This window comes from Lissotriton helveticus, chromosome 11 (genome assembly GCF_964261635.1).
Source record: "Lissotriton helveticus chromosome 11, aLisHel1.1, whole genome shotgun sequence".
NCBI lineage: Eukaryota > Metazoa > Chordata > Amphibia > Caudata > Salamandridae > Lissotriton > Lissotriton helveticus.
This window is the reverse complement of record NC_136072.1, coordinates 771,909,167-771,923,141: the sequence shown is the minus strand read 5'-3', so window position 1 is coordinate 771,923,141 and position 13,975 is coordinate 771,909,167.

The window sequence follows — 13,975 nt, the reverse complement described above, 5'->3', positions numbered from 1 at the left end:
GAATGCGTGTTCTCCACTTTGATGCCCTGGATGTTTTTTGACACATTTCAAGTGTCTGAGTTGCTGGGCTGCAGGGGCTGGGGAATAGTGATGTGGGAGGAGATCACAATTGAGAGTAGGTTGGTGGGTTGACTGCACAGCTCTAAGACCGACCAGAGAGCACAAGGGAGGAATGTGGGGTTACAGGTGCTTAGGCGTTGGGGCAATACCCAGTGGAGTAGGGTGACAGGAAGGGAACTGCAATGTAGGGTTACTGAAGGGGTAGTTTTCTGGCACAAGCTGACTATGGGACACATTCATTCCATATCGGCACTGCGACCATGGCTGGCAATTGCAGCTGGACGACATTATGAGGCTTGGGCGCTGGTCTTCTGATTGCTTTCTGAGAGGCTTACACCTCCTGGGGAGGAAGGCAGCGCGATAGTGCTTCCTGTGTGCATATTTATTGCTGTTTCTGTTTCAGGTTCAGTTGTGTGTCTAGCAGTGGATCCATCTGGGTAGTAGGAAATTCCTTCATCAAATGGACAGCTCAGAGGGTCTTTTTGACCAACTTGGGGTTTGAATAGTGCTTGTTTTCTGTTACCTGGCGGGGGAATGGGGGCATGAGGTGGTGTGAGGTGATCAGGTGTTTAAATGGTATGATGGTGGGAGGAAGATGCCCCCCGGATGTGTTGGTTCACCATTTGGGGGAAATTATCTTGTACTGGAGAAGGGTGTGGTTTTGATGAGAGCTAAGAAACATGACTTAAGGAAGTTAAAGTCCCAGTGATCCAGTTACTTTGTAATCTGGACCAAGTTTATGCCCCGCAGCCAGTGGAGGGGAGTCAAGAAGACAGCAGCAGTGGGCAGGGCAGGCAGCAAGATCCATAGTGAGATGAGTCGGTTTTGCAGAGAGCGTGGTCTTGCCAGCATCTGCCACTTTGGTTAAGTATGATGATGTTGAGTGTTTTCGGGGTGATGATGCTAATTTTTCTCAGGTAGGGATGGAGTTGCACTTTTCAGAGTGAAATGAGACAGTGGTGTGGTCTCTGAACATTCTTAGATAAACCGAGGGCCCCTGGGAAGGGCAGCTACAGAGGGGAGGGCAGAAAAAGGCAGTAAGCAGCATTATTTTGGTGTCATGTTTTTCCTAATTATATATAGGACCTACGCGTTTAGACAACATAAACAAGGGATTGATGTCCAGTCTGATTCCAGACACAGCATTTAGACCAGCTAGCTTACAGTGCCATAATAAACCCCCTAATTTTACCAAGGAGTAAATAGTTTCCGGCAACTATGGAACAGGACAACCCTTGATTCTTCAGGGATCGTGGAAACAGTGCAGTACTTTTTGCTCAGCCAATCATGCTCACTTAGACTCAGAGAGATACACAGAATACATGATGGGGACATTTTCAATAAGCATTTATTTAACTAGCGTCATTCTAGTACAAAACATGTTTGCTGCGACATTCATACAACAGAAACAGATATATAAGATCACAAGCACTGACAGAGTAAATGTAAGGTAGAATTCTACCATGGTGTTAAAACAGTAAATATATGCAGGCATATCCATACATCAATCAATCAATCAATCAATCAAAACACTTGTATAGCGCGCTACTCACCCGGGAGGGTCTCAAGGCGCTTGGGGGAAGGGGTCCGCTACTGCTCGAACAGCCATGTCTTGAGTTACGTCCTGAAGCAGAGGTGGTCTTGGGTCAGGAGGAGGTGGATGGGGAGGGAGTTCCAAGTCTTGGCCGCCAGGTAGGAGAAGGATCTGCCTCCGGCGGTGGCTCTTCGGGTTGCGTGGCACGGCGGCTAGGGCGAGGCTAGTAGATCGTAGCTGGCGGGTGGGAGTTTAGAAGGTCAGGCGTTCGTTGAGGTACTTGGGGCCCAGGTCGTGGAGAGACTTGTGTGCGTGGGTGAGGAGCCTGAACGTGATCCTCTTGTTGACGGGGAGCCAGTGCAGGTCCCTCAGGTGAACGGAGATGTGGCAGCGTCGGGGGATGTCCAGGATGAGTCGGGCGGAGGCGTTCTGGATGCGTTGGAGTCTTCTCTGTAGCTTGGCTGTGGTTCCGGCGTAGAGGGTGTTTCCGTAATCCAGTCGGCTGGTGACGAGTGCCTGGGTGACCGTCTTCCTGGTTTCGGTCGGGATCCAGCGGAAGATCTTGCGAAGCATGCGTAGGGTGTGAAAGCAAGATGAGGAGACGGCGTTGACTTGTCTGGTCATCGAGAGGGAGGAGTCCAAGATGAAGCCCAGGTTGCGTGCGTGGTCTGTTGGTTTGGGAGCGGTGCCCAGGGCAGGGGGCCACCAGGAGTCATCCCAGGCGGAGGGCGATGGTCCCAGGATGAGGACTTCCGTCTTGTCTGAGTTCAGTTTCAGGCGGCTGGTCTGCATCCACTCGGCGACATCTTTCATCCCTTCGTGTAGGCTGGTTCTGGCGGGTCCCTGGTGAGGGAGAGGATCAGCTGGGTGTCGTCGGCGTAAGAGATGATGTTGAGGTTGTGTTGGCGTGCGATGGCTGCAAGAGGTCTCATGTAGACGTTGAAGAGGGTGGGGCTGAGTGATGATCCTTGTGGTACGCCGCAGATGACTTCGGTGGCCTCGGATCGAAACGGGGGGAGGTGAACTCTCTGTGTTCTTCCGGCGAGGAACGAGAGGATCCACTCCAGTGCCTTCTCTTGGATGCCGATGTTGCTGAGGCGTTGAACTAGGGTGCGGTGGCAGACAGTGTCGAACGCTGCAGAGAGGTCCAGGAGGATGAGTGCCGCTGTTTCCCCGTTGTCGAGCAGGGCTCGGATGTCGTCGGTGGCTGCGATCAGGGTGGTCTCGGTGCTGTGGTTGGCTCTGAAACCGGACTGTGAGGGGTCGAGGGATCCGTTCGTCTCGAGGAAGGCGGTCAGCTGTCTCTTGACGATCTTCTCGATGACTTTAGCAGGAAAAGGGAGAAGCGAGATGGGACGGAAGTTCTTGAGGTCAGTGGGGTCCGCTGTTGGTTCCTTCAGTAGGGCGCTGAGCTCGGCATGCTTCCAGCTCTCCGGGAAGGTGGCGGTGTTGAAGGAGGTGTTGATGATGTTCCGGAGTTGGGGTGCGATGGTGGAGTCGGCCTTGTTGAAGACGTGGTGGGGGCAGGGGTCAGTCGGAGATCCGGAGTGGATGGTGTTCATCGTGCAGGCTGTGTCTTCGGTGGTCACTGTGGTCCAGGTGCGGAGGGTGGTGGTGGGGGCGTTGGTTCGACGGTTGGGTGCGTGGGTGGTGCGCCGAAGCTGTTGTGGATGTCGGCGATCTTGCGGTGGAAAAACGAGGCGAGAGAGTCGCAGAGATCTTGTGAAGGAGTGATGTCGTTGTTGCCGGTGCTGGGGTTGGAGAACTCCTTGACGATGCTGAAGAGTTCCTTGCTGTCGTGGGCGTTGTTGTCCAGTCGTTCCTTCAGTGATTTCTTCTTGGTGGTGCGGATAAGCTGGTGGTGCTTTCGGGTGACTTGTTTGAGGGTGGTCATGTTGTCTGTGGTCTGGTCGAGGAGCCAGGCTTTTTCAAGGGTGCGGCAGTTCTTCTTGGAGTCCTTGAGTTCATCGGTGAACCAGGAGGCCTTCTTGCTTCTGGGTCTGCTGGGAGGGTTCTTCAGTGGTGCGAGGTCGTCGGCGCAGGTGGTCAGCCACTGTGTGAAGTTGCGGGCTGCTTCGTTGGGGTCCGTTGTGCTGGCGGGTGGGCTCTGGCTGAGGGAGGTGGTGAGCTGGTCGGTGGTGATCTTGCTCCAATTCCTGTGAGGTACCTGTTGCGGGTGCTGGTGGGTCGTGGTTATTTTGAAGCTGAAGGGGACGCAGCTGTGGTCGGTCCAGTGGAGTCCGGTGGCGTGGCTGAAGGTGATGTACTTGCTGGAAGAGAAGACGGGATCCAGCGTGTGGCCGGCGTAGTGGGTGGGGGTGTTGACCAGTTGCTTGAGTCCGAGGTTTGCGAGGTTTTCCAGCAGGGCGGTGGTGTTGCGGTCCTTGTTGTTCTCCAAGTGGAAGTTGAGGTCCCCTAGGAGGATGTAGTCGGCGGAGGGGAGGGCGTTCGGGCTGATGAAGTCGGCGATGTCTTCGCTGAATTGTGTGCGTGGTCCCGGGGGTCTGTAGACGAGGGTGCCTCTGAGGGTCGTCTTAGGGTCGGTGTGTATCTGGAAGTGGAGGTGTACCGCGGTGGCGAAGGTGTCGTCGGAGTCGGTTGTGATGCGGATGGTGTTCTTGTGGGCGATGGCGATGCCTCCTCCGGTCTGGTTGATGCGGTCCCTCCTGATGATCTTGTACCCGTCCGGGATGGCGATGGCGATGTCAGGGGCTGAGGAGGCGTTCATCCAGGTTTCCATGAGGAAGGCGATGTCGGGTGAAGTTGTGTCGAGGAGGTTCCTGAGTTCCACGGCGTATCTGTGGACGGAGCGGGTGTTGAGCAGGATGCACTTGAGGTGGTTGCTGCTGGTCTTTGGCTTGGCGGGTGCGGTGCAGGTTCGGAGGCAGGTGAACTTGCAGCTTTTGCAGGTGAAGGGTCCGTGCGTGCGTTTCGGGGTGGCTCGGCAGCAGGCGGGTTTCCGGCCTGCATTGAGTGCGTTGAGGGTGGCGGCGTCGTAGGTCTGTCGGGTCGTCTTGCATCGGCGAGGGCCAGGGGTCCTGGCGCTGGGCGCGGGCCAGGCGCGGACAGGCGCAGACGGGCTTGCCTTTGGCGCGCTTTCGGCGCACAATCGGCGCGCCCGCTGCGCGTGGGTGGGGGTGACATAAGAAGGAGCCGGGAGGGAGGAGCAGCTGGGTGGCGGGAGCGGGGCGGCGAATGGGCAGGAGGGGGGCGGGGCCGCAGGGAGGCAGCGGCGGGAAAGGAGGCGGCTCAGCGGTGGCTGGGTCGCTCTTGAGAACGCTGGGGAAGAGAGAAAGGAGAACAAAAACGAACAAAAAACGAGGCAGCAAAATCCAGGCAGCAGCAGGGCACAGCAGATGGAGGCAGTAGCAGGGGTGTGTGGGGGCGACCTCGCCTGGTTACAGGCAGTACATTGCAGTAATCATGTGTACACCTATGATGCAAACCCTATCTATGTGTACCTACGTGTACCTAGCATGTACATGGGTGTAAAGCCAAAAATCCTATAGTAAAGAGCCAACCCCATTACCTGATGGGAGAGAATGAAGGACCCCGTCTTTGTCTCGAATTGGACACCCCTCAAGGGAAGTCAGACCACTGCATGCTGGAGCTTCTGCAGGCCAGGACCTCAGCATCTAGTGTCAGCATGAAAGCTTCTCCTCCGGTTCCCAAGAGAAGATTGGTGGTTCTTTTATACCCACAAAATACCCTCAGGAGTTCTACCTAGATATGTAATGGCATTCCTTATGGATAGTGGGCTTGTTGTCTAAGGATGACGTTAGCAGTGACTTTACAGAGTTATTATACAGAAGATGGTAATCCTTCTGTGTTCGTCCTGGGCAGGGCATTAAGATATGATACTAGGAATCCTCATGCATAATAAATAAGGGTAGTGTCAGAGAAAACTGATCAACATTTATTCAGCACATAACTAGGCAAAAGGTCAGTGCCGGAATTGTTATGTAGACCAAGGAAGCCTGAATGTAGGTAAATGGTTGTGTAGCTACCTAGGCCTATATTGGGGTGCATTGGGGCTCATAATACTGAGTGATGGTGGCGTGGAAAATTTTCCAGGAGGTGAAAGAAGTTCGAGTGGCATTGTCTTTGGTAAAATGCAGGGAAAGGGAGGGTAGGCAGGAGGTTCAAAGTTAAGAAGTTGAGTTGCTTCAAGTTTAATACTTGTAATTATAGGCTGGAGGGGAAAGTTAAGGTTAAAAATGTTGAAATGCGCTTCAATAGGAATGAGATTCCTGTTGGGTGGACTATTGCATATGGTACCATAGGGGTGGGGGTAGGACATTGGTTAGTTAATTGGATGTTTAACGAGATGGTCGTTTTGAAAGGCGTTTTTCTCAGTAATAAGCTGTTAATTTACACCTGTTTCAATAAACCGGCCTCTTCCACACTTTACAAGATGATCAGTGGTTTGTCTGCACCCCACCTCCCAAACCTTTACCAGGGTTGTCTTTAAACAGAGGACTTTTCACAGCATGTAGGAAAAATGTTTCGATGTTGCACAACGAGGGTCTTCACACAGCAGTGCAGGCGCCAGTGAATCCAGCTCTAAACCCTCATCTTTTCAAATGTAGATATTTGAAATGGATGCTTCTGTGCTTAAATGTATTCATCCCATATGCTACCCGCCTTTTCTGGAGAGCTGAAGGCATTTTTGTTTTTGTGCTGGTTGACATGATTCTTGTACTTTCTCAATATGTTTCCGGGTGTAACAGTGAGAGACGACACAGCCACCAAATCCCCTATATCATATGTCACACCTTAGTCGGTCCTTCCCATTTAGTACATTTAATTGTGTTTTTTCAGTTGATATGTACAATGTTAAGAGCGAAACTGCAAGTCCCAAAATGCAACTTGCTGTTTACTAAAAAGTCTAGACTGGCTAGATATTACATGCATGCCATGAGGCCATCTCACAGAAATGTCTTTAGTGACAGACTAGAACAGTTATACAAGATCGTGGTTTTTTTTTCATATGCTACTGAATGCTATTGCCATTCTGTAGGATATGATAGAGAGGTGTATCGAAAAATCATGGAACAGTCATGTTTAAAAAGGTAAAGGAGGCAGAAGGGGGATGTGATTGCAGCAAGACACCAGAACAAATACACAGAAAGAAACATGCATTTGTTTTTATTAAAACTATTATTAAAAATAAAAGTATTACAAAGCCCCTATATCTCGCCAGTCACTGCTCTTTACTGCATTCTACCCCCTCTTCTTATTTTTGATTTATGGTATTACTCCCAAACCATTTCTGTTTCCATGACTGGAGATTTCAGGGACTCCTGGTTCTTCCCATCCCTCCAAGTACATTATATTGTCTCTACATGCAAGTGATCAGGATCAAACTGGCCTGCAGGGCAATCAGGTAGAGCCTGATGGCCTGATCTGACACAGCCCTACCAAGTGCTACGCCTCAGGCATTAGACTAATGCTTTTCAGTGTGGTGGTCCACATCTATTAGAAAGTCATCCTTTTTCCCTGGTCCCCCCATTTTTTTGCTGAATGATACTGGTGGTAAATGACTCTGACTGTGCCCTGGGCTCTGCTGCAAGCCCAGGAAGGTGTGTTGTTTAAAACACCACACATATATAGGGTACACTATGTTTTAGAGTACAGATACAATCAGATTACGTTTAGAGGCCCAGCAGATTTTAAGCTCTTCGTACGTGAGCACTGCTGAGTGGCTGTCTGCCATTTTAAATGTAGCCTTGCAGACTGCCTTTAAAAGTAAATTCTTACAATTGGCATGACCTACCCTATAAGTCCTTAGTAGATAATAGGGCAAGGGGTATAGAAACTACCTATAAGATGCTAGTATTTAATAGGGCATGAATGTTTTGTGGGCAGCAGCTTTTTTTGCACTTGCATGTGTGCACTGCTGATTGTCTAGGGTCATTTTAAAAGCAGCCCTGCTTTGTAGTACTGCTTTTAAAATTCAATTTCAAGAGGAACCTCCGATCGGCTGACCTCTCCCTCACCAAACCCCAGCGCATCCGCAGAGCAAGAATGGGTGGCAGAACCTTCTCCTATATCGAGGCTAAGACCTGGAATGAGTACCAGATCGACATCAGATGCCACCCCCACTGCACATCTTCAGTAGGACCCTCAAGCCCTGGCTCTTTGACTGACCAAAGCTGGTGAGGGAATTCTGCCCAATTATTTTTTCATCATTGTAGACACTAGGCCCATTGGCAAACATTGCAATATTTTTGCATGCATAATTATTGCTAGGAAGGAAATGAAATACCATTCAAAGACTTAACAGAATGGTATTGATAAACAGAACAGATTGCTATTGTTGAATTTATCTTAACTTGAACAGAAAATAAGTTATAAGACCTTCTTTTCAAAGAGCCAAAATCCAGCCTTCCTGCAGTCTTCCCTGATTGGTAAGCTCTAACCAGGCTGCCTTGATTAGGTGATAAGTGCCTTGGGTGAGCAGAGGTTATCTGATGGAGGGAGTTCTGCAGCTGCAACGGAATTCCCGAGCAGGAGGATGGGCCATAAAGCATGAGCTTCAAAGAAGGACAGGACAGACTAGAATGCCAGCCAGGCCCGTCCCTTTTCCGGCCATAAGGCAGGCTTAGTAGAGGAGTTTGCAGATGTGAGGAGGGAAGCTAGTAGAAATTACCCACACTGTTAGCTAGTTAAGCTAACTCTTACTACTCTACTGAGATTCCAGCCATGATGGATTTTGGATGAATAGTGCTTTCTGGGACAAGAAGACGTCACACTTTCGAGGGAGTGGTCATGTACATGGGTGGCACCCTGGATCCCTTTGGTCAGAGGTGCCCCACACTTGATGCTTAAAAGCTGAGAATAAATATGTGAGAGGTGCATAGGGTCTCAGTTCTGTTGCCTGAATCTACAAGGAAAAGTAGAATTGCCCTTCTGGAATCTGATTTTCACCCAAAGGACTGCACTCTGAATGACTGCACCTGCTAAACACTTTGGTACTACAGCCTTGGGGTCTGTGCCTTGCTTCAAGAAGAATTAAGGAGTGGAATCTCTGCAGCTATAGGGTAACAGAGCCCACCGGCATCATCTCCACCAAGAGTCCCCATCCTGGAGTGTGTCCAGTGGACTTTTAAGGATTTATTTTACTTATTATTATCTATTATTTTATTTAAGAGCTCTGAAGAGCACACAGCTATTTGGAAAGGGTCTCTCCGCACTAAAGCAGACAGTGGAAGAGAGCTGCCAAAGAAAGCAATTATAACATAGCCACATGCCAGATGACATGAACTCAGTCAGAGCAATTGAAGAGCAGAGTCTTCGGGTTCTTGAGGAAAGTAATTAATGGGTGGCAGTTCCTGAGAGCTACAGGAAGAGAGTTCCAAAGTTTCTGGCCTAAATAGGAAAAGGAAAGCCCCTTAATACGGGCTTGACGAAACCTAGGCGTGGTAAACAGTGAGAGATTGGCTGATCACAGCGATCGGGTGGGGGACATACGGAGACTCTAAACCTTGGATGTATGAAGGGGTGAGTTTGTGTCTGGATTGACACATGTAGCATAATGCCTTGAATTTAATGCACTTGTCAACCTTAAGCCAATGTAGTTTGTGGAGCAAGGGAGGGACAGAAGCATTCCTAGGCAGCAGAAAGAGAAGGCGGTGCCGCGTTCTGGATGAGCTGCAAGCGATGGATCAAACATTTGTCGGCGTCCAGAACAGTACATTCCATAGTTCAATCTGGATGTTATCAGGGCCTGTAGAACAGTTCTCTGGGCATTAAGAGGAATCATCCAGAGGATTTTCTTCAGCCATTTAAGAATGGAACAGCAAGAGGCTGTGAGCTTGGAGACCTGCTGCTTGAGGGAAAGATTCTTATCAAAGATGAAGCTGAGATTCTTAACTTCATTAACTTGGCCCGGTGCATTGTGGAAACTATGGTCCAGACCTTCCAGAGACCATCTAGGAGATTTAAGATTTTGGATTTGTGTTTTGGACACTTTGAACCTACAAGGAGATCTTCAGGAACCATCTCTTGAAGTTTGGAGAACTTTTGGGAAAAAGTTCCATAAGGTGACTGATCTGACTGCGAGAGGCAAGCTGACTACCTCCAACCACGACCTGGCCAGGATTCTATGTTCATCCTGCTGAAAGCTTGGAGCTTTAGGGTTCCAGGACTTGACCAGGGCCTCGTGGGACGTCATGCCGGCGAACTCTCTCAAAATCTGGCCTGCTGTGGAGGGTTGAGGGCCATTGGGGTGTGTAGGTAGAATTTTGACTGGGCCTCCTGCTTAGTGTATCTGGCCAGTGCTCTATCATGGTCAGCCTGAAACTTTGCCTTTGTCCCAGTCAAGCCTGACCAAATGTCCCAGAATACCGCCATAGGTTTTTAAGCACAATAAAATTATTAACCTTTAAAAAAAATCCTATCTCTGGTTATGTACACTGGATGTTTGTCATTTTGGTGTCTATTTGTTCATAAAAATATTTACTATTTTTGTACATTGGTGTGGGATTTTTGTGGTGTGTTGTGTCTTACCTATTTGATATATGGTGTTTTTAAATGCTTTACACTCCTGTCTCCTAAGTTAGGCCTTACAGCTCGTTGTCAGCTACGAAGGATTGAGCAAGAGGCTTATTAAATTAGATCTTTACTGGACCCTATAACGTGTTAGTGAACTTATTACTAGTGGTAGGTGCATACTGACCTCTACCAATAACCCACTTTCCAACCGCTTCACCTCATAGAAATGCAAAATCACGCATTGTGCGCCACTCAGCTGTCAAGCCAGAGCGCTGCTATAATGCACCAATACTGAAGGCTGCAGTGCTTCCGGCAGGCTTGGGGATGGGCTCATCTGCTCGGTAGCTGCTAGTACTAGTCTGTGCTACAATGTAACACAGGACTCCTGACACCAAGTGGCATAATAACTGACATCAGGAGGAATCAGTGCCCAATGGCTACTACTGAGACAGTGAGAGTCTCAGTGATATTGTTAGATTCACTTTAATAGGTGGGTGATAAGTCCTTCCTGCCAGCTGCGTCGCGAGCGGGCGTCAATTCACATTTTGGCGGCTGCAGTGAGTGTGTATGCAATGGAAGTGCAGCTGAGCATCCCCCTCACACCACAGCAGTATGCATCCTGCAACTGTATCCGACCCCATCAGCGCCGGTGGTTGACTCGCCTTTGTGAACCTTCTGGCAATAGCAAAGCTCGCCACTCGCACTGCGGCAGTATTGATCCCACGAGCCGGACCTGACCCCAGCGGCGCCAGTTGAGTGTGATGGTGCCTACCAGTTTCTGTGGCATTGGCTCACCAGGCTTGCAAACAAGTAAGTGCCTGAGACTTAGTGACAGTAAAATCTCCTAGATGCACTTGGTAAGCTATCACATTTACTTTTTAGGCTAACACGCTGTCATGAATGATCAGATCAATGAGATCATCTTGTGAGCAGCTGAAGTGCTTGCCTGCCCCCTCTTACTGAGAACTGCAGTCACACAGGTTGTCTCCTGTAGGTGCCCTTCCATTTCTGCTCCTTTACAGCAGTTTTAAGATCTTCTTAGAGTCTCTCATTGCTCAAATGGCTATAATTTCTGATATTTATATGTGTCCCTCATCTTCATTGCTTTATTTTGCTCCGCGACTGTGTCATTAATAGTCATTTAAATGTCATTCATAATTACAATGAAATTATGAAAATGTCACACATAGCAATATGAAACTTAGCTATGCTGACAGGTCCGTGTGTGGCCCATTTTATTGACTGTGACCCTGCTTCATGGTCTGCTGGGCCCCTTTTTAGTGGTAATTTTTCTGACACTAAAGCAAACATTGCCTGCCGCAAGCTCGAATCCACACAGTCTTCCATATCTCTCAAAACATGTATACAGCATTTATTTATTTATTTATTTATTTTATTTTTTTGCATTTGTATGGCGCGCAGCTACCCAAAAAGGGTTTCCCGGCGCCGATGACTAAAGATGCACAGACGTGAGGGGCAGCACAAATATTGTGATTTTGATTATATTTTATTTCTGAAAAAGCCAGGTCTTTATGTTTTTCCTAAATGTGACGTAATTTCCTTCTTTGCGAATATGGGGGGGAGGGAGTTCCACAGAGAAGGCCCCAATACAGAGAAGGATCTACCACCCATTCTCACTAGTTTGAATCGAGGGATTGCAAAGTAAGCTGCGGACCGAGAACGCAGCATTCTTCCCGGGGTGTATAAGGTCACTAGGTATTTCAGATACTTAGGAGCATTGCCAGATTTGATCCTAAACATGTAACTCAGGGCTTTGAACCTGATTCGGTTTTCAACCCTGAGCCAATGTAGGTCCTTCAGATGTTTCGATATACTGGCTGTTTTTGGGATTCTGCAAAGTAATCTTGCGGCTGAGTTCTGAACCAACTGGAGCCGTTTGATGACAGCTTGGTTTGAACCCAGGTATAAGATGTTGCCGTAGTCAAGCCGAGATGTAACTAATGCATTGACTACGGTCTTTTGAGTAGCAACGGGCAGCATCCATAAGATTTTTTTCAGCCATTTCAAGATAGTGAAACATATACCAACCACTTTGTTTGCTTGTTGTTTCATCGATAAAGCATCGTCGATTGTAACCCCCAGATTTCTTAAGTGGGTGGTAGGGGTGGGGATGGTTCCAAGCTCGGAGGGCCAATGGACGGTGTTCCAGAGATCTTTATGTTTTCCTAGAACAAGGACTTCGGTTTTGTCACCGTTTAGTTTTAGCTGGTTGGAGGACATCAAGCTGAAGATGTTTTGAAGCCCTTGTTTAAGGATAGATGGAGCCATTGGATTTGACTCTGAGAGTGAAAAGAGGAGCTGAGAGTCATCTGCGTAGGTCATAAGGGAAAGTCCTGACCGGTCAGCTAAGTCCGCCAAAGGTTTGAGGTAGAGATTGAAGAACAGAGGGCTCAGAATTGAGCCCTGTGGTACTCCATGCGGGGCGTTTACCGTCTCAGAGGACGCAATGGAAGATGTAATCTGGAATGTTCTGTGTGACAGAAAAGACTCAATCCATTTAAGTGCTTCACCACGGATACCATTTCTCTCCAGATTAGCCAAAAGTTTGGTATGAGAGATGGTATCAAAAGCCGCACTCAGGTCTAACAAAATGAGTGCGACTGTCTGACCATTATCAAGGAGTTTCCGAATAGTTTCGGTTACTCCCAGTAGGGCTGTCTCGGTAGAGTAGCCAGCTCTAAAGCCAGACTGTGACGGGTGAAGAAGGGAATTAGCTTCAGTGAAGAGAGTGAGGGCGGAGTGAATGTGTCTCTCGAGTAATTTTGAGAAGATGGGGAGGAGAGAAATGGGTCGATAGTTTGAGAGTAAGTCGGGGTTAGCTGTAGGTTTTTTCAGGAGTGGGCTGACCATAGCATGTTTCCAGCGAGATGGAACTGCAGAGAGTTGGAGAGAGGAATTTAGAGTTTTGGCAATGATGTCTAAGGAGGAGGCCTCAATTTGTTTAAAAAAGGTGGCCGGGAGTGGATCACAAGGAGAACCAGATTTGATTGTTTTGAGGGTAGATACGAGTGATTCCAGAGTAATAGGGGGCCAACACTCGAGGGTATTAATTTTGATTTTCCCAGGACTCACTTCCTCTCCAGGGTCGTGAGTGGGAGTGGCTCTGGTGATGTCTAAGATGATGTTTTCAATCTTATCATTAAAAAAGACTGCGAGATCTTGACATTGTTTTTTATTTAAAGGGCGTGCTGTAGCAGTCGTATTTGCCCCTGCAAGCTCTTTGACTGTGTTAAAAAGTGTTTTAGCCTTGTTGGGGGCTGACTCAATGGAGTTTGCCACAAAAAGGGCACGAGCTTTAATACACGCAGAGTGATATTCATTTCTAGCTTTATGGTATATCGCTTTCTTGTCATAGGAGTAGTCCTTACGCCACTTTCTTTCAAGGGATTTGCAATTAGATTTTATGATTTTCAAAGATTCAGTGAACCAGGGGGCTGGGGGGCGATGGGTGTTAGTTTTTACCCGAGAAAGGGGAAGACAGCTATTGACGGCGTTTTCGAGCCATAGGTGTGTGGCCGTTGCGATAGTTTCAATGTCCGAGCCAGGGGCTGGAAGATCTTTGGCTAGATTTTTATTAAATTTTTCGACATCAAACAACTTCCAGTTTCTCATGGACGAGATTGACCAGGAATTGTTCAGTTTGTAGGGAGTAGGCAGATTTAAGCAAAAATGGACTAGATGGTGGTCTGACCAATCTTTTGGTATCGTATTAATCCATTTTAAATCTGGAATGTTGGAAAAAATAGGATCCAGCAGGTGACCTGCCTGATGGGTGGGCCCCGAGTTAAGTAATGTTAGGTTCAGTGCTGCCAGGTCATCCAAAAGGTTAGTGCATGACACATTAGTTGAATCATCAAAATGCAA